Raw genomic sequence first — 21,868 nt, 5'->3', positions numbered from 1 at the left:
AATTACCCTCAATTATTGCTACTGACCTCGCCTGGAATCGAATCTCCTGTTTTGGAAACAGAGGGACGACAGGTGACTGAACCACTAAGGTCGCCAATGTGAATGTATCATGGTACACTATGAAAGTTACTGTAAGAAAGACTAATCTGACTGTAAAGGTAACTTAATAAGATATGGGTACATGGAATCGATAGGAGATTAAGTAAAATTAGGTATGCATACAGAATATGACAAAGAAATTTACAATTAATACAGAATAAATTGAGTGCGCCAGAAATAAAATGAGAATGAAAAAGGTAAGGAATTCATGTATTTCAAAATATGGCAAATTTTAAGGTAATATATAGAGAGACATTGCTGCTGTTGTTGTTTGGGTCATCAGTCCATAGACTGGTTTGATGAAGATCTCCAAGCCCCCGTAACCTTTACCAAACTTTTCATTTCTATGTAACTACTACATCCTACATCTGCTTCTCATATTCATACCCTGGTCTAGCCCTACTATTCTTACAGCCAACACTTCCCTCAAAAACCAACTGAAGAAGTCCTGGGAAGGATGTGAACTATCATTCTTTCTCTCTCCCTTCTTCTGGTCAAATTTAGCCAAATCGATTACCTCCACCAATCAGATTCAGTGTCTCTGCATTCGTGATTCTATCGACTCATCTCGCCTTCAGCACTCTTCTGTAACACCACGTTTCAAAAAGGTTCTATTCCCTTACTTTCTCAACTAGTCAACGTCCGTGTTTCACTTCCATGAAATACCACCCTCCAGAATGAATTCTTCAAAAACATCTTTCTAATTCCTGTATCAATGACGTGAGCAACTTTCTTTCCTTAAAAATGGCCTTCCTTGCTTGAAAGACAGAATTATACATAGACTAATTTCCGGTAGGTACTGTAGTTTATCAGTTAGTCACAAAAGTGAGAATTAGCTAGAACATAGGGCATAAAGCTACAAAACAGAAAGACAGAGATAGCAAAGTCGTACCATGGCCTGGAATGGTGAGTTACAACGACCAGAAGATAATGAAGATTTTCAGGCTCATACAGACAATATCTAGATACAGCATGCTATCCTGGAAATATGCAGGAAGTACATAAATTTGTGCCAGCATGCAAAAACGAAAAGGACTTTGAACATACATCTCTTGACACAAAATAAAGTAATGTAAAAATGTGTAGTTTCTACCACAACAATTAAACGAAAATAGACATAATAAATATTTTTTGCACTTCTCCTAGTATACCTCAACAAACAATCATCCTTAAATATCTGAATTTGTGATATGCTGAACTATGAGGATAAACATTAATACAGTACCTCTATCAACAAAATTTTCAGATGTACAGTAACGTTATTAAGAAATTCACAAAATGAACAGAATAAATTTCCCAAAACACAAAACTTATAGCATACACTTTACAAATATATATATATATTGTCGCTCCGAAAGAACAATGACACAATTGCACAATTTGATCAAATGGAGTTTCGTGGTCGTCTGGGTTCAGAAATACGTAGCATGCACATGTGAATATCGTTCGAACTGTAGTTAACGTCACTAGAGGGTAATTGCACCGTTGTAGAAATCTTAGCTGTTTGCGACCGCACTTCAGAGCAATATCGCCATATATCTCAGTTATGTCTTTAACTTTGCGAGTGATCCTTCGTGTCCGTTGGAACAATGACGTAAGTGTGATTCCTGGTCGAAACTTCATTGGTTGAGAAGCTCATTACACTTAACAGTTTTTTTTTATTTTTATTACTTTCAGTGTTTATAGTTTGTATTTCATTCATCCTATTTCGTTAGCAGAATGGTACCAAGACGTAGGGTCTTTTTCTTCCTGACACTACTGACAAACTTCGTTACATTGATCACAGTTTCAGAAGAACAATGACGCATTTGCAGAAAAGGGGTCATTTTCGGCAAAAATAAAGTAATTATTTTGAAAACATTTCTGTATCCTGTAGTGCGCTTGTATATGTTACAATTTTCCCTGGTTACAATTTCCTACAAATTTAATTTTTGGCGTAATTGAATCTTAACGAAAGATAAATCAGTTTTTCGCATCTCCTGTACAATTGCAGTTTTGACAGTTATGTCATGGTTCTTCTGGAGCAACGATATATAAATTAATATCATCACTGATTCTGTCTGTCATTCACAACGATAGTGAGAAAACGAGAAGGTTTCAACAGCTGAAATTTGTACCAGTTACAGACTGCAGTCTTCTTTACAAGAAAAATACAATGAACCTCTCACAACCATGACTTTTGTACTTTTTTAAAGAAAATTATGTTTTTATCAGTGAGGTCATTGCATATTTGCCATGACAACGTACATACACATCTATATCTATTGGCATGATGTCGAACTGCATACATCCTAGCTTCTGTTGCTTTCGCAGATATATTTCAGAGACCTCAACTGGTACTACAGGGTTTTTATTTATGCTTGGAAGGGACTTTCTCGCTTGACCTTGGCCGCCAGTGACGGTTCAGTTGCCGGCTACCGCATGTGCGTATGTACGGCAGAATACGGTGCTCAACATCATTATCATGCATTTTACTCACCACGTTTACAGTTTATGCTCAAAAATCATTATCATGCACTGATCATGTATTTTACTCACCATTTTTACAGTTTATGCTGAAAATGTTCCCCATGCGCTGCCAAAATAATCGGCATCTCCTAATCAAGTTTTCAGTTACTCTACCAAGTTCTTCAGCACTGATGGATGCAATTGCAACTATTATATTGTCTTTAAGTTCATCTAGTGTGTGAAGGTTGTTTCCATAAACTACATTTTTTTAACATTCCTCACAAATAAAAATCACATGCCGTTAAATCTGGGCTACGAGGGGGCCACAGATTTTTATTATCATCCTCGTACCAAAACGATGTTTACGTCTTTTTTTATTGTTTACTGAACCTGTAGGTTTGAATCTCTTGGCCAGTTGTTTTATTGTCCAATTGATAGGAATGAGTCTCCCTGGAAATTTCGCTCGAAACTTTTGTCTTGTCTTAGTACATACATTACAGCACTATACACAATCACAATAAAACACTATACAATACGACAGCTCTCAGCAACTGCAGAAGTGCCGGAAACCACTTGCGCCAGTGGCCGGTAGCGGCCTGTCACCGGCGGCCCAGATCAAGCGATAAAGTCCCTGCCAAGCATAAATGAAGACCCTGTATGTGTCTTTTCACGAGAGTTTAATCCTGATGTAAACTAATAGGCAGAGCACGTTGCCTTCGCACGTGGACATACACGTAGTTGATTAGATAAGCAACAGTATCACTCTCTCGACTGTATGCGAGCTCGAAGGAAAGTAGTACGTGGCATTAGTTTTATTTTAGTTTATTACATTTAGAGTGTTTGGAAGAGTACATAATCAAATGGTTGTCATATATATCGGTGTATATATATATATATAATATTAAATAGTGATTAAATAATAAGAAATGAAGGCACAAGGCCTGGTGTAATACAAGAAGTCTTCTCGTAGTGAGGGAAAGTCCCAAGCTGTACAGTGTGGAGATAAGGTGTTGCATCTTACAGCAGCAGTCAGTGTCAGTATTCACAGTGAGAGAAATAGAGCAAGAGGTAGGACCATCGCGTGTAGTGAAGCACAAAAGAGGAAAACCGCTTAGAAGTGACCATAGGCAGTGCATTGTGAATGTGTTCAATAAACTAAGTGAACAGAATCCAGGTTTAGTCGATTATTCAGAAGTTCAGATCTTCGCACTGTTAGGCCTATTGTATGTGATGCGCAGCACTGTATGTCCAAACACGAGACGTTGACGGGGTGAAGGTCGGTACTAAACATTCAGTGAATCACAACTCTTTCTTTGGCAGACGCGTGGACATACCATGTTTACATCAGGATTAAACTCTTGTGAAAAGACATATAGTTATGGGTTACAAGAAGAATGCAATGATGACCATCATACTTGAACGGTTCAGTAAAAAATACTATTTTTCAGTGAAATCAATGAATCAGTTTTTTTCTCCATTCTGGGGTTTATCTCTATCGATAAACACAATATAGAGCAGCCCACCTGCTGTCCATGGTCGTTAATGTGTCAAGTCTATATAATCTGACACTGTAGTTAGCCGGTTTGAGTCCTGTTCTTGGAAAATATTTTTACCATGAGAATGTTGGGCAGCAGGTTAGCGAGGTGGTGTTACAGAATTTCTAATCACTAGAATGCATGCCAAAAGCCTGGATTAAATTCCTAATCTCTCCTCAGTTCTCATATGGAGTAAGGGCATATAATGCTGTTGATGGTGATTCATTTTGGATAGTTGCATGTAACTATCTCAAGAGTATGCAGATCCATAGACGTCAAAGTACAACTCCTTTCTCTTTTTTGCTAGTTGCTTTACGCCGCACCGACACAGATAGGTCTTATGGCGACGATGGGACAGGGAAGGGCTAGGAGTGGGAAGGAAGCGGCCGTGGCCTTAATTAAGGTACAACCCCAGCATTTGCCTGGTGTGAAAATGGGAAACCACGGAAAACCATTTTCAGGGCTGCCGACAGTGGAGTTCGAACCTACTATCTCCCGAATACTGGATACTGGCCGCACTTAAGTGACTGCAGCTATCGAGCTCGGTAAGTACAACTCCAATATACGGCTGCACTCAATACGGTTTATAAGGAATTACTACAAAATCTGTTTTGGTTCTATTTGAATGCCGTATAAAACCTGGAAGGTGTTACTTTTATTCACAATATGATGTATTTTGGAGTAATTGTATGTGTTCGGCTATCTAGCATACAGTATTTGGAAATTGTATCAAGGCGCATTATCATCCATGATTGGGTGTCGTTGACCTGTTGGCGTGTTATTAAATTCATACATTTTCCTGTGACTTCAAGATAGTTTGCACGAATGCCAGCAGCGCTGGACCCCTGCAGCTCGCCTGTTGTAGGGTGGTGCCACCTGGCCGCGTGCACGGAACTCTGCCTCATTGTTTGTCAACTTGTGCATACAACGACAATTACTTGACTCTCAGTTGTTAGTGTGGGGTCGTTGTAGAAAGAACATCAATCTTTGCTGTTGCTGGTGGACGCTTAATTGAATTTTAGAAAAATAAGAAGAGATGGTGATGGAGTGGGATCCTGGTTAAGTTAATGGCCGTCCAGTGATAGCCAAACATTTCTTGGATTATTATCTTAATTTTTCATCCTGCAAGACTGTAAGTAACATTGTCCGTTATTCCTGGTCCCCAAGCTGAATTAAGTTATGGGTACAGACCTAAAATTGATCTATGGCTGGGTTGTTTGGAATATGTGCGTCTAAATTATGTCGGGTGATATATATTTTACTTCGATGAAGAAGAAATTACGTTTAGGCAGAAATGAAATTGTGTTCCAGGTCACCATAATACTGTAGCGTTGTTACAAGCGTATTTGAGGTTTCACGATGTAATTTGTTAAGACGAATAATTTTGGTCTGATGACCATTTCAAAATTGCTTACACATTATAAATTACATATTAAATGTTATGTATTGTATGAGCTTGTAAAGACAAGTATAACTCTTTTACTGTGGTATCATAGAATGCCTATCCTGTTGTGTAAGTGAATGTGGTTTAACTTACTAATTCCTTAATAACTGTTTTAATCTACCTAAATACCACCGAGTTGGAATGTAATTTAATGAGTTGAAAACTGTTTCTTTTGACTAACTCAGCTTGTTTTGGGGCAGCCATTATTCTTTTCTGGGTCACGTGATCTCGTTGCCATGGCTGCATTTTATAACCCTTTGTGGGAGTGCTGTGTTATTGTTTGACATTTGACGTGTGATTGCTCTGTTATGAGTTTTAACATTCGATGTTCGACTATTAAGATGATGGGTGGTTCTTCGTGGTAATGGATGTTGGTTCTGATTCATGTTTACCAAATCTGTGTTCTTCTGTACCTCATTGAACTTGATATTTAAAGATATTTATGTTCGGGAGTGTTAACTGACTTGTGGGTCTCTTGATTTACTAATTCTGAATTTTTTGCATTTCTGACAATATGGCTGCCAAACGCAGGATCGTGTGTGATGTTAGTGCATCATATATCCATCTATGAGGGGGAACTGTGCTTAGTTGGCGGCTTCCTGGTAGTGTATGCGATTTCTTCTTCTTATTATTATTTGGTTCTACAGCCGGGTTTCAGCCTTGACCGCCTCAACAACATGCCTCCAGGTGTCCCGATCCTCTGCTTTCGTCCTCCATCCTCTGACTCCAGCTCCCCTTAGATCCTTCTCCACTTCATCCAGCCATCTCAGTGGGGGTCGTCCCACTCTTTTGGTGCCATAAGGTTCTGTAAATGTCACTTTCCTACATGGATCATTTCCGTCCTTTCTATGCACATGTTCAAGCCATCTCACTCTTCTTGCTTTGATTTCGCTTGCAATAGCATGTTCCTTGAACAGTAGGTACAATTCATGGTTGTACCTTGCGCGCCAGCATCCATGATCATTGACTGCTCCATAAATCATCCGTAAGATCTTCCTTTCAAATATGGCCAATCTGCTCATGTCAGTTGTCCCAAAAGCCCAAGTTTCAGAGCCATTAATAGAACTGGTCGTATTAGGGTCTTATACATTTTAACCTTAGAGATACGGCTTGTGTAGCGTGACGTTAAGTTTCTTTTTAGTCCGTGGTAACGTCTATTTGCTGTTAGTATTCTATGGTGTATTTCTGCACTGACTTTGTTGTCTGATGTAATCAGCAACCCTAAGTACTCAAATTCAGTCACCTTTTCAAATTTATAGCCATCGATCTCAAGGCATTTTAGTCTTGACGGATTTTCTGACACCACCATTTTTTTGTCTTTTTCTCATTTACCGTGAGTCCCATCTGTTTTGATTCAGCATTTAACCTAGTAAATGCTTCTTTGACATCCTTTTCTGTTCTTGCAATAATGTCAATGTCGTCAGCATATGCTAATACTTGTACTGATTTATGAAATATTGTACCCCTCCTTTCAAATCCAGAGTCTCGCATCACCTTTTCCAGCGCAATATTAAACAGCAAACATGCCAATGCATCTCCCTGTCTGAGACCCTTTTGTGTGCAGAATGGTTCTGAGAGGTTTCCTTGTAGTTTAACTCTGCATCGGACTGTACTGAGAGATGTTCTGGTTAAGGCTATAAGCTTTTCTGGGATACCAAGTTCTTGCATTGAACTAAATAGTTTATCCCATTTTATACTATCATATGCTGATTTGAAATCAATAAACAGGTGGTGTATGGTGATCTTGTACTCTCGGGTCTTCAGTAGGAACTGTCTTAGTGTATGTATCTGATCAGTGGTCGACTTCCCTTTTCTGAAACCACACTGATAGTTTCCTATTGTCTCTTCTACATGCTGCAGTAGCCTCATATACAATATATTGGAGAATATCTTATATCCTAAGTTCAGCAATATGATACCCCTGTAATTTGAGCAGTCCAATGGATCTCCTTTCTTATGTATTGGGCAGATCAACCCTTCTTTCCATTCTCTAGGTAAGCGTTCATTTTTCCATATATCACAGATGACCCTGTGAAGCCTTTGCAAGAGAGTTGGTTTTGCCATTTTAATAAGCTCTGCATTTATATCATCAGGCCCAGGTGCCTTGTTGTTCTTCAATCTGTCGATGGCAAGTTATACCTCTTCTATAGTAGGCAGATTCATTTCTCCATTGTCTATTTGTGAGGATCTGATTTCCAGTATTACTTCTTTATTCGAGTGAGCACCATTCTCTACTCCCTCAAGCTGTTCCTGGAAATGTTGATTCCATCTCTCTCAGGCCTCCTCTATGTTGCCCGTCAATTCTCCATTAGTTTTTCTGCAGTTTAATGTTCTTGGGGTAAATCCTGCTCTCATATTGTTAATCAAACTATAGTACTTTCTCGAATCATTTTGGGTATGCATCTTTTCTATTTCCTTGAGCCTTGCTTCATGATACTCCCTTTTCTTCTTTTTATGTACCTGCTTTTCACTTCTTCTTAGCCCTCTGTATGTTTCAACAGTATTTCTGGTACGTTTATTGATCATTGCTTTGTAGACTATATTCTTCCTTTCAGTTATTTCCACACATTCTTTATCAAACCATGTGCTCCTGTTATTTCTGCTTACTTCACCACTTATTTCCTCTGCAGTACCTTTTATCACTCGCTTACAATCCATCCAACTTACGTCATTGGCTTTTGCAGCAGTTTCAACCATTGCAAAATGTTCCTTTATCCGCTCCTGATAGAGGGTTTTAGTTTCTGGGTCTTTTAGCTTTTCCACATCATATTTCTTTAATTTGTTTTGTTTCTGATGTCTATAGTTGCTATTAATTTTACTTCTCAATTTGACAATAACTAAGAAATGATCCAAGTCGACATTAGCTCCTCTAAAGGTTTGTATATCTTCCAGGTCAGTCATGTGGTGTCTATCAACAAGAATGTGGTCAATCTGATTAACTGTGTTTCCATCAGGGAAAGTCCACGTTCCTTTATGAATGTTTTTGTGCGGGAACATCGTACTTCTTATTACCATGTCAGCTGAGGCTGCAAAATCAACTAGTCTCATGCCATTTTCATTACTATCTCTATGAAGACTATACTTACCAATTATAGGTGCTAGATGTCCTTCTTGACCCACTTGGGCATTAAAATCTCCCAGCATCAGCACAATATCATGTCTAAGGCACTTTTCATATTCTCTTTCTAGGAGTTCATAGAAGGAATCCTTATCCTCCTCATTTTTTCTTCTGTTGGTGCATGAGCAATGAATGAAGTATAGTTTCTAAACCTTCGTCTGATACGCAGTTTGCATAGTCTTGGTGTGATAGGTTGAAAATCGATGACTACGTGCTTCATACTATTGTTCACAATGAATCCAGTACCAAACTGGTGTGTTTTATCATGACAGCTACAATACATGTTGTATTCCTTCTTTTCCATAATGCCATTCCCAACCCGTCGTATCTCTTGTAGGGCTAGTATATCTGTATTGTATTCTTGTATATTACTCAAAAGAGTGTGGAGGGCCCCAGCTCTGTATAATGATCGTACATTCCATGTTCCAAATCGTAGCCATTTATCCTTGCAGGGTCATATATATTCAATCCGTCCGGCTTCTGTTTGTTGAGGATTCGTAACAATTTCTTTTTTCCGGGGTGGGGCTGTTAACCCCACACCCAACCCCCAACCTGGAGGACCAGGGAACCTTTTGTTAGGGTTACCATACTTCAGCCAAGAAGGCCCCGTTTTAAGGTGCTGGGCATTCGCCTTCACCCATCCCCATACGGGATGGGATTTGCTGGTTGCGTAGGCCGGTAAACCTGCCAACTAGAGCATTTCCCAGTATTTTCCAGAGCACCTGCTTGGCACAGGCACCTCCACTGGGACTCAATAACCAGCCATTCACACTCACCATTTTTCCGGGCTTGGGACCGGCACAGAGTTGAGCTGGATTACTCCCCCTGTGGCTGGCAGTGTTTGTGACACTGTGGCATATATTGTGTGTGTGTTGATGTTGTCTGCTGAATTTGTGATCTATTTATATTGGTTTTTAACAAAAGTCTATGTGTCTTTTATGCCGTAGTCATCTTGTTTTGTCTCCAATCCATAACACTACTAAGAGAGACACTCGATATATTTATTTACTGCATTTGCATTTGCCCTAAGTGCCACCCATTTTGTCTTATTTGCCATCAATGCCATGGAAACCATGACAAAGACGGGCACTCTGCATGCTCTCACCAGCGCTGCCTAGGAATTGGAGTCTGCACTTGTTGGCACCAATACAATGGACGTGAACATTTTCGGTCACAATGAGATAATTACCCATTAGGTTGGGCAGCTTATTGCCTATGTGGAAAATAACGGCATACTACCACATATTTCCCAGGAAACACATGGTATAGCTCGTTGTGTAAATGATTCAAGAAGTAAAACTTCACCTCAATCGGATCTACGAGAGGGGATAACAATGAGACAAACCAAAGAAAAATTGAAGGAAGATGAGAAAGGAAGGTCAAAGCAGGTTAGAAAGAAGGAAGAGAAGATAAGGATTGGAACATCGAATGTTCTAACACTGCTACAAGGTGGCAAGCTGGAAAAAGCGAAACAAGTGATGAAGAAAAATAGACTGGATGCCTTAGGAATGTGTGAAGTAAGATGGAGAAGCTGTGGTGAGGTAGAAAGTGGAGACTACAGGTTGTTTTATTCAGGAAATAAAACTGGTGGTAGTAATGGCGTGGCAATTGTGATAGGAAATCGACTGAAGAACAAAATATTAAAGGTGGACTATATAGATGATAGATTGATGACGATTAGATTAAAGGGTGACAAGAAGGATGTAGTTCTAATACAAGTTTACATGCCAACAAGCCAACACAAGGATGAGGAAGCAGAAGAATACTATGAAAAGATTGAAGAACTTATGGTAAAGGAGAAGAGAAGTGCCTGCATTATTGTAATGGGGGATTGTAATGCAGTAGTTGGTGAAGGAAGAAAAGAAGAAGTACAATAAAACCTCATTACTTCGAAGTCGTTGGGACTCAAAAATCGGACTTCGAATTACGTGATTTTGAATTAACCGCCAATTCGCAATCAATCAATCAATACTGATCTGCATTTAGGGCAGTCGCCCAGGTGGCAGATTCCCTATCTGTTGTTTTCCTAGCCTTTTCCTAAATGATTTCAAAGAAATTGGAAATTTATTGAACATCTCCCTTGGCAAGTTATTCCAATCCCTAACTCCCCTTCCTGTAAATGAATATTTGTCCCAGTTTGTCCTCTTGAATTCCAACTTTATCTTCATATTGTGATCTTTCCTACTTTTATAAACGCCATTCAAACTTATTCGTAGTACTAACCCTTGCCGCGTTACAAAATATTCTAAGGCCCGTTACTGCATGCAGTTAACCTTGCTTCACAGTTTATACCTTTCAAATGCCATGAAAAAAGAACTATTTCCAAAATGTATCCAAGAAGGTGCATTTACAGTATTCAAATAATGCACTTGGATTTCTCACTGGTAAACATAACCTCACGCAACGAAAGAAAGAAAGAAAAAAAAAAAAAAAAAAGCACGATTCAAAGACGAGGAAAAATCTATGCTGGCTCCCATGTGCAAGTGCTTTATTAATTGGATTACTATACTGTATGCATTTTAGATGGCTTGTATTTACACAGGAAGTACCCGATGCCCTTAAAATCACACTTTCCTATGACTCTATCCTTGTACGATTTCCCGCCATGGCACTTCTCTAGTACTTCAGAAACGTAAACACTTGCCGCGTCACAAAGTATTCTAAGACCCATTAATACATGCAATCACCTCGATTCACAGTTTAAACCTTTCAAATGCCATGGAAAAAAACTATTTCCGAAATGTATCCAACAAAGTGCATTTACAATGTTCAAATGATGCAATTGGATAAATCACTGACAAACATAACCTCACGCAATGAAAGAAAGAAAAAAAAAAAAAAAATCGCACAATTCAAAGACGACGATAAATTATGCCGGTTTCCCTGTGCAAATGCATTATTTTTTGGATTTCTGTACTGTTTGCATTTTTACATGCTTTGTACTGGCATGGAAAGTGCCCGACGCCCTTAAAACATTGTAGCTTATCGAACTTTCCTATGGCGAGAGGATAAAGTATCTCGCTTCCATGTGCATTGCAACGCACTACTATGACCCCCATCCCTCACCCTTGTACGATTTCCCAGCTGGCAATTTCTCCTTTAAAACCATAAGACCGTTTGGGCTTGCATGAAAATAAAGCAATGCAGTTTCACCGACAATGACAATATTGTTCGATGCCTACGAATTTATTATATGAGCCACGTTTTTTCGTCAACTATCGGCATCGCCAGTATTCGCGGATTCTGTTTTCCCGCACACTGCATGTTGTGTGATATTACGGCGTTCCTTAAAAGGTTGAATACAAAAGAATTCAGATTTCATTCAACTTAGCAATCATGAAGCACACTGTAGACCCACCAAAGTGAGTGTAAGTGCGGAAAGCTACCCCTCCACGTTCCGGAACGCGCGTTCTATTTTGATGCGGAACGGATAAATTTTGAGTTGAAATTACTCTGTAACATACTATTGTTTTTAAATGTAAAGGCAGTTTCGAATAAAAATCTGAATTTCGGTAATGGGGCCGAAATTGTACTTCGAATTACGAATTATCCGTATTTTGAATTAAACAATGAAATAACATGCAAAACTATATCTCATGTTTCCGGGAACGAGAGCTTCTTTGAATTAGGCGGGATTTTGAATTAACCGATTTCGAATTATCGAGGTTTTACTGTATTTGGAAAATTCAGACTGGGTATCAGGAACAACAGGGGTGAAATATTGGTTAATTTCTGCAGAGAAAACTCACTTGTGATTGGGAACACCTTGTTCGAACATCTCAAGAGACGGCGTTACACATGGATATCCAGGTTGAATGGTGAGAGGTATCAAATTGATTATATCATGACACAAAAAGGTACAGAAACTGTCTAAAGAATGCAAAAGCATACCCCGGAGAAGATATAGATTCAAACCACAACTTGGTGGTGGGAGATTTGCAAGTGCCGTTGAAAAAAGTGAGAAAGGGTAAACCAAGATAATATTTTGACCTAAATATACTAAAGGAAAGTGGTAAAGATAAGGAGTTGGAAGATATAGTTATGTCAAAATGGAATAGAGGTTCTATTGAAGAAAGTGCAAATGAGACATGGAAGAGGATGAGAGAAAACCTCACGGATTCTGCAGAAGTAGTAGTTGGGAAAAGGACATCTGCAAGAATAAGGAAAGAATGGGTCACAAATACAATGCTGAGCAAGATGGAGGAAAGAAGGAAATGGAAGAATGTAGGATCTGAGGAAGGGAAACAAATGTACATAAAACTTAACAACGAATTAAGGAGAAAAACAGATCAAGCAAGGAAGACATGGATGAAAGAGAGATGTGAGGAAATAGAGAAACTAGAAAAGGAAGGGAAATATGAAATGTGTAAATTAGCTTCAGAACTGGTATTTGAAGGGAGGAAAAGCAGGACCAGTATAGAAATAGAAAGAAATGATGGCACATTGGTGTATAAACCTGAAGAAGCAGGGGAAAGGTGGAAAAAGTATGTTGAGTGCCTAATGAGTATGATCAAAGAACAAATGATATAGACATAGAAGATGAGACAAGAGTAATAGAAGATGAAAAAGGATACAGCATTCTGGAAGGGGAGGTAGGAAAAGCTCTGAAAGAAATGAAGAATTGCAAGGAAAGTGGAACTGATGGATTACCGGTAGAGCTTTTTAAGAGTATTGGAAATAAAGGAGTGAAAGAGCTGACATTTCTCTGTAATAAGATATATGAAAGCGGCGAATGGCCAGATGATTTTCTTTCAGTAGTAATGGTACCGATTGAAAAGAAAAAGAATTCAAAGAAATGTGAAGATTTTAGAACCATCGGTCTGATCACACATGCAGCCAAAGTATTACTGAGAAACAGTATGGCTTCATGAGAGGTAAAGGAACAAGGGATGCAACTGGACTATTAAGAACATTAGGAGAGAGATACATTGAAAGAGGAAGAGAAATATATGCTGTGTTCATTGACCTGGAAAAAGTTTTTGACAGAGTACTGTTGAAAAAGTTAATGGACATTCTAAGCAGGAACGGAGTCGACTGGAAGGAGAGAAGGCTGATCAAGAATCTGTATCTACAGCAAAAGATAAGAGTACAGATAGGGAATGAGATGACAGCGGAAACTACAATTAGAAGGGGAGTAAGACAAGGCTGCTGTCTCTCCCCAATACTTTTTAACGTGTATTTGGAAGAGATTATCCAGAAATGCATGAATGGAAAAAGAGGAGTGAAAGTTGGTGGTAGGAGAATAGAATGTATTAGATGTGCTGATGACATGGTCATAATGGCAGAGAGTGAACGAACTATGATGGCAATGCTAACAGATCTAAATGCTGTGTGGGAAGAATTTGGAATGAGAATTAATAAAAAGACAGAATATATGGTGATAAGCACAAGAAAAGTGAAGACAACTATAAAGTTAGGGCAGGAAATAATAGAACAGGTGGATGCTTTCAAATACCTGGGAAGTGTAATAACAGAGGACATGAGGTGCAGTCGAGAGGTGAAAACTCGTACTGCGATTGCGAAGGAAGCATTTAATAACAAGAGCAGACTTTCTTGTGAGGGCATGGATAGAGACTTGAGGAAGCGATTTGTGAAGTGCTTTGTATGGAGCGTGGCACTGTATGGAGCTGAGACTTGAACATTGAGAAAAGAAGACGAAAGAAGACTGGAAGCATTTGAGATGTGGATTTGGAGGAGAATGGAAAGTATACAATGGATAGAAGGGTTGGGGAAGAGAGAAATATATTAAAAGTAATCAAGAAGAGAAAGCACAATTGGATTGGTCATTGGATGAGGAGAGATTGCTTGCTTATAGATGCTATAGAAGGAACGGTAAATGGAAAAAGACAAAGAGGACGGAGAAGATATCAGATTCTGGACAGTATCAAGATAGAATACAAGTATGAGGAAACAAAGAGGGTCGCAAGAGACAGGATTGCGTGGAGAGCTGCCATGTGAAGACCTGCCGTATGGCAGAACACATGATGATGATGATGATGCTTCTCCTTGTGAAACCTATTCTCGGTGTTGCATCGTTTCTGACTTACCTTTTCAAGTTGACTAGAGATAGCCATAAAGACACTGTTTTCTACTCTAGTACTAGAGTCAAGATTATTTTTTCAAGGTCATTAATTTATTATTATTATTATTATTATTATTATTATTATTAATTTCCTTACCTCATTGATTAAACGGTTGTATACCAAATTATAAAAGGAGTTTAGTTTTCATTGTATTTTGTATTAGTTTAGGGGTACCAATATGTGAAAAGGATTAATCTTGTTTTCATTTTAAGGAAAGCTTAAAAGTTTAATCTCTCATTTCAATTTGAATTGTTTAATTTTATTTGGGAGTTAATATTATCTGAAACTAGTTAAAGTACCTTCTATTTAATTAAAGTTCCTGTTTTCCTGAATCTAGTGTCATTATTTTAGTTAGTAAATCGGAATTAAATTTTACTATCCGCCTGACCTCTATGCCTAGTCTGCTTCCCCTTTGCAGACTTCCTTTGGGACTGTTATGGTAAGTATTTTTGATTTCTTTCCGATTGTAGTTTGTCTATTTGTCCCTCGTCGAGCAAAATCTATTTCTGTGAATATCCTGTAAATTCCGCGATAAGATATATTAATGGTCCAGTTAGATATTTCAATTACTTTATAGATAGCAATTTTGACTGTTGAAGAGAGGCTTATGTACTAGTCTTTAATATTTTGCAATACCCTACACAAGCACTGATTGCATAAAAAGATGCCTCAGAAAACTATTTTTCCAGTACAGAGAAAAATAAAAGTATTTATTTATTTATTTATTTATTTATTTATTTATTTATTTATTCACGAAGCATAAGATACAGCTACTCTGAGCAAATTTCACTTGCACTGTCAACAGACTATTTAACAAACATAAACTTTCATAATAAAATATAACAAACATAACAAAATATAACAAGATCAGGTACACAGCCTATTAATAACAACTGTCCAAATCGAAAACCATGAGAATGTCCATGTACATAGCCAAGTCGTCGTGGGTCAAGATGGCGGTATAATCCCTTCACATCAACTTATCTTTAAGAGACTATTTACACACCTCTCGAATACACTTTTATTTGATGCTATATCAAGCTCTTGTCTCCTATTATTTTGTTAAAGAGTGTTGGGAGGCGGATTAGGAAAGATCGTTGAACTATTGAGTGTTGAGTGTGGGGGATGTGGAGAAGGTCTTTGGTTCTGGTGAAGCGGGAAGGAACACGGAGAGAGAAGAGTGAGACAAGATGTTCCGAGCGGTAATGTCCATTTAAGATATCGTGGAGGAAACTCAGGTCAGCTACCCGTCACCTAATGTGCAGCGGTGACATATTAATTGCCATTAATACCTGCTGTGTAGACAGAAATCTGAGCTTGGGGCTTCTGTTCCTTACAATTGCAGCAAAGAAGGACACTGCTCTGTCTAACTGCTTAGTATTGGAGGGGGAGGCTGTTGTCCAAATAGGAGAGCAGTAGTTTAAGGGAGGTTGAATGATCGAGAGGAAGAAGTTACGAGCAATGGGGTCAGAAATTTCTCTGAAGCAATAGAGAATGCCTAGTAATTTCACAGCCTTGGTTGTATATGTTTTTATGTGGGTCTTAAATTGTAATTTTGTATCGAATATTACACCTAGGTCACGCTGTTGCGCAACTACGGTGATGGGCTTGTCGAGTAGGTAATATGATTACATAAAATCAGCTTCATGGTCCGTATCGCACTTCAATAGATTCACAATTAAGTATTTATTTATTTTCCACCTAGTCGATACAATGATTGCTTAAGGCAATTTTTAATGGTCAAAAGTGGTACATGTTTCGTATATTATCAACATCTTCAGCCACATAACACTGTTTAGATGAAAAATATATAAATTGACAAAGTAATGCTTTAGAGGAAGTGTCCTTAAAATTAACATAAGAGTGACAACATTAAAACAAACAAATAACTCAAGAGAAAATATATAAATTATTTCTACAATAGAAAGCAGTCGTCAAGGAAACATTTGTACAATATTCCATAGAGAATGTGTCCTAATGAATATTCTTTTCTTAATAATTCATGAAAAAAGGTCAATTTATAAATTAAAAAATATACAATTTATAAGTAATTATCAAAATGAAGAAATCCAGATATCACAGTGTGGCTCTTATTATTAATGCAGATGAAAATATGACTAATTCCTAGTTGTCAAATCTTATTAAGCCTGCTTTCCTTTGGAACAGTAACTCCTGTATTCTTTCACAGTTTTGCGTCGGGTGTAATACTGATGATGCGTTCTTCCTTGCTCTTGCACCTGAGGAGGCGGAGGAGCGGGGGATATAGGTGTGTCAAGAACTTCCTTGCTGTCACCTATAGCTTCAGCTGAGGAGGAATAAGTTGTAAGGCTATCTGTAGGTGGAGAAATTCCAATTCTTTTTTCGTGATCTTTCTCAAGCATTTTCAAATATACTAGAATTTGATAATATAATGGATTCTTATATTCTACAGCCTCATTAAGGTTATCATTTTTCTTTACAAGTTGGTCTAGATGAATGTATAGATCTTCATATGTGTTCATTAAGCTGCCCTTTTTTAACTTGTTTATGATGGTCAGGTCTTGTTCTATGTTGGTAAATTTATGACCTGTGGCAGTCATGTGTGATCCCATTGCTGAGAATCTTCTATGTTTTTAAGCATTCACGTTCCAAATACCTAACTTTAAAATTGCGGTCGGATTGTCGTATGTATGTATGTATTCTTGCATACAACGCATGCAAGTTTATATATTCACGAATCAAAAAATTTATCTTTTTCCGAGAGATTTATTGTAATCATGGTTGAAAATACTATGTTTCATGTTGTTACTGGTGGAAAATGCAATTTTGAAATTTTTCTCATAAATAAATTTGTTATTATGTGTATGTTTGGATTATTATATGTGAACTTGATATATTTTCGGAGAAGCAACAATCTAAATTAACAGTCGAACCTAGTAAAACTGAAAAATATATCAAGTTCACATATAATAATCTAAACATACACGTAATAACAAATTTATTTAAGAGAAAAAATTTCAAAATTGCATTTTCCACCAATAACAACATGAAACATAGTATTTTCAACCATGATACAATAAATCTCTCGGAAAAAGATAAATTTTTTGATTCGGGAATATATAAACTCACATGCTTTGAATGCAAGAATACATACATACATACATACATACATACATACATACATACATACATACATACATACATACATACGACAATCCGGCCGCAATTTTAAAGTTAGATATTTGGAACATGTGAATGCTGAAAAACATAGAAGATTCTCAGCAATGGGATCACACATGACTGCCACAGGTCATAAATTTACCAACATAGAACAAGACCTGACCATCATGAACAAGTTAAAAAAGGGCAGCTTAATGAACACATATGAAGATCTATACATTCATCTAGACCAACTTGTAAAGGAAAATGATAACCTTAATGAGGCTGTAGAATATAAGAATCCATTATATTATCAAATTCAAGTATATTTGAAAATGCTTGAGAAAGATCACGAAAAAAGAATTGGAATTTCTCCACCTACAGATAGCCTTACAACTTATTCCTCCTCAGCTGAAGCTATAGGTGACAGCAGGGAAGTTCTTGACACACCTATATCCCCCGCTCCTCCCCCTTCTCAGGTGCAAGAGCAAGGAAGAACGCATCATCAATATTACACCCGACGCAAAACTGTGGAAGAATACAGGAGTTACTGTTCCAAAGGAAAGCAGGCTTAATAAGATTTGACAACTAGGAATTAGTTATATTTTCATCTGCATTAATAACAAGAGCCACACTGTGATATCTGGATTTCTTCATTTTGATAATTACTTATAAATTGTATATTTTTTTATTTATAAATTGACCTTTTTTCATGAATTATTAAGAAAAGAATATTCATTAGGACATATTCTCTATAGAATATTGTACAAGTAGTTCCTTGACAACTGCTTTCTATTGTAGAAATAATTTATATATTTTCTCTTGAGTTATTTGTTTTAATGTTGTCAATCTTATGTTAATTTTAAGGACACTTCCTCTAAAGCATTACTTTGTCAATTTATATATTTTTCATCTAAACAGTGTTATGTGGCTGAAGATGTTGATAATATACGAAACATGTACCACTTTTGACCATTAAAAATTGCCTCAAGCAATCATTGTATCGACTAGGTGGAAAATAAATAATACTTAATTGTGAATAGGTAATATGATGTCGGTAGAGGAGATTTACGTAGTGTTAATGTCATGTGGCTGCATTTTTGTGGATTGGGGATAAGTTTCCAAGTACGGCACCAGTTCGAGAGGGCATTAAGTGAGGACTGTAGCAGAGCTGCATCTGCTGGATTCCTGATCTCCCTAAATATCTTGCAGTCGTCAGCAAAGAGTAGGGTATTCGCTGTTTCGTTGAGTTCGGACGGCAGATCGTCCATAAACAAAGAAAGGAGCAAGGGGCCAAGAGTACTGCCTTGTGGGACACCGGAGGTGACTGGTAACTATGAGGATGAAGTGCCTGATATTACCACTCTCTGCCAACGGTTATGTAGGAAGCCAGCAAGAAGGGTCAGAAGACTGCCATGTATATTAAACCGTTCGGAGAATTTATGGAGCAACAGAGTATGGTCTACAGAATCGAAAGCTTTTGAAATGTCTACGTAGCAGATATCCAGCTCTAAATTAGCTGCAATAGCGTGTGATGCAAAGCTATGCGGAGTGGCCAGGTTTGTTAGACAAGAGCCACCTGGTAGAAAACCATGCTGCTTGGTTGAGATATACGGCAAAGTGAATGCGAGGAGACGCTAGTGTATAATTTTTTCAAAGATAAAGGATAGTGTGCGGAGAATAGAAATTGGTCGGTAAGATGAAACATTAAATTTGTTGCCTGATTTAAGAACAGAAACAATATTTGCCTGTTTCCAGGTAATAGGAAAATAGCCCATGGCAAAACATCTGTTAAATAATTTAGAGAAAGGGACGCAAAGAGTGCTGGCAGTATTTTTTAGGAAAAGAGGACCTATAGTGTCAGCACCGGTAGCTTTGTTGGTACGAAGAGTTTGAAGAAGGTTATGAACTTCACTTGGTGTGGTAGTTATGCTTGATAGGGTACTGTTTGAAGCTGTACCAACGGGAGGGAGCAGTTGGTTTTGCAAGGGAGGGGAGAAGTTGGAGAAGAAATACCTGTTGAACAGTTCATTGCGATCGGCGCCGTTTGCTGTTGCATCGTTGTGGTTCACGCTGACAGGAATCCGCTCCGTCCTTCTCCGTGTGTTGATGAGACTCCAGTAGCGCTTGGGATTGCTGCAGACGTTTTCAGTGACAGTGTCATCGTGTGTTTTGTAATCTCTTCTGACCATAAACCTTGCGTGGCGGCGGATTTTAACGAACGTATTGTGAGTGTGTGGGTTAGGGATGTCTTTCCACTGACGCCAAGCTCTCTTCTTATTAAATAGTATCAGTCTGGTCTCCTGTGATATCCAGTGTTGATATTTGCTGGTAGTAGCCCGTTGTGCAGGTACGAAGTGTTTTAATTGCAGCTTGCAGCCAGTCGTACAGCAGGTCAAGAGCCGATTCGATATCAGCTATTTCGAGCAGACTCCAGGGAAGGCATTCCAGGGCACGACACATTGCAGGCCAGTCGGCACCGCGCCAGATGTAGGGAGGGCGATAGGATGTCCTGCTGTGAGGCTTTGAGGAGGGGTGAGGAAGGAGGAATGTAGCATCGAGAGACTGGTGGTCGAACAGGAAAAGGTTTCTGCCAGGAGTTATTGTTTTAAGTTCTAATGAGAAGAGTATGAAGTTCAGGGTTTTGGGTCCACGGGTTGGGTACATATTAAACTGTTTCAGTCCGAGGCCATTAATAAAACTGTCTATAAAGTATGTGTTACAGTTGTTAGCTGACAGTCCGGTAGTTGGAGATGACCATTTTATAGACAGGTTAAAGTCGCCCATTAAAATTACTTCACCATGAGGGAGAGCTGCAATGACTGAGTCCAGGCACTGTTCAAGGTCACAGAATGGGCTGTTTGGTGGTCTGTAGTAACATCCTACAAGTACAGGGCGTCGAGGAAAGAGTAGCTCCACCCACACTAACTCACAGTTCCGTTTGAGATCTGCCTTCGTTTACACGGTAACGTACTGTTCACTGGTAGCATCACTCCACCACCTGGAGTAGCGCGATCATGACGGAATATGCTGTAATTAGCACTGAGTGGTAGTTCACTGTCACTAGCCCACGAGAGCCATGTTTCAGTAAGTTCGATCACGTCAACTTCTCTTAAGTCTGGCAGGGATAGTTCACAATCAGACAGCTTATTGTTTAGGCTTTGCACATTCTGACAATAGATGTTTATGTCTGTTTTCATTTCACAAGTGGTGGGACCGGGGTTTAAGTGGACATCTCCAGCCAGTAGTAGGAGGCAAAGCAAGCCCCTAATCATTGAGCGACCAGGCCTAGGCTTGCTCGGCTCAGAGCTAGTAAGGAGGCGCCTATAAGTCTGGAAAATGGCGCATGCAGTCAGAGAGAACGCCGAAATGTAGTAGTTTCTCTCTGCTAGTAGCCATGCAAAAGAAGAACTCACTTTTTCACTTGCACACACCGATTCCTTAACTCGAACAGACCCGTGCAGAGAACCGTAAAATGCACCAACTCTGATTATTACCACACAAACAACACAAACTTCAGCAGCACTAAGCTTGCATGTGTCTACTCTAGCCGCCATTGTACTATTATCGGCTTTTTAGCGATAGAGTTACACCCTAGTGCTGAATCGGTAGACCTCGGCAATCTTCAAGATTCATACTGGCAACCTTTGAACACAAACTATGAATCGATTATGCATCGCTGTACGACATCTGGTGTACACTTTACGTACTAGTACTGTTGTTGTTTTTACAGCAAAGCCAAACTATAGAATTCATGCTAGGAACTAGATTCGCACCGAGAAATGTTACATAATGTTATATAATTTGTGTGTGTGACACAGTTGTTGGCTTAAGATAATAAAGGTTTAGAAAATTCAAATTGATCATACTATCAATTCGATTCAGATTTCATTTCCATTCTGTTGGCAGTACTACTGGAACCGGAAGAGCTCCCTCCTTACTCCACGCCCCCGTACACAAATCTATCGCTAAAAAGTGTGCCGATAATACACAAGGTGAAATA

The 21,868-nt window shown here is 38.6% G+C and overlaps 1 protein-coding gene across 3 annotated transcripts in view; it reads right to left on the bottom strand.

Annotated features, from left to right (window-relative positions):
- Positions 1–21,868, bottom strand: part of px (plexus) — a 742,022-nt gene that overhangs the window by 174,018 nt on the left and 546,136 nt on the right. The window lies entirely within an intron of this gene.

This window comes from Anabrus simplex, chromosome 6 (assembly GCF_040414725.1).
Source record: "Anabrus simplex isolate iqAnaSimp1 chromosome 6, ASM4041472v1, whole genome shotgun sequence".
Classification (NCBI taxonomy): domain Eukaryota; kingdom Metazoa; phylum Arthropoda; class Insecta; order Orthoptera; family Tettigoniidae; genus Anabrus; species Anabrus simplex.
Note: the sequence above shows the minus strand (reverse complement) of the source record. Positions and strands in the feature narration are given on the sequence as shown.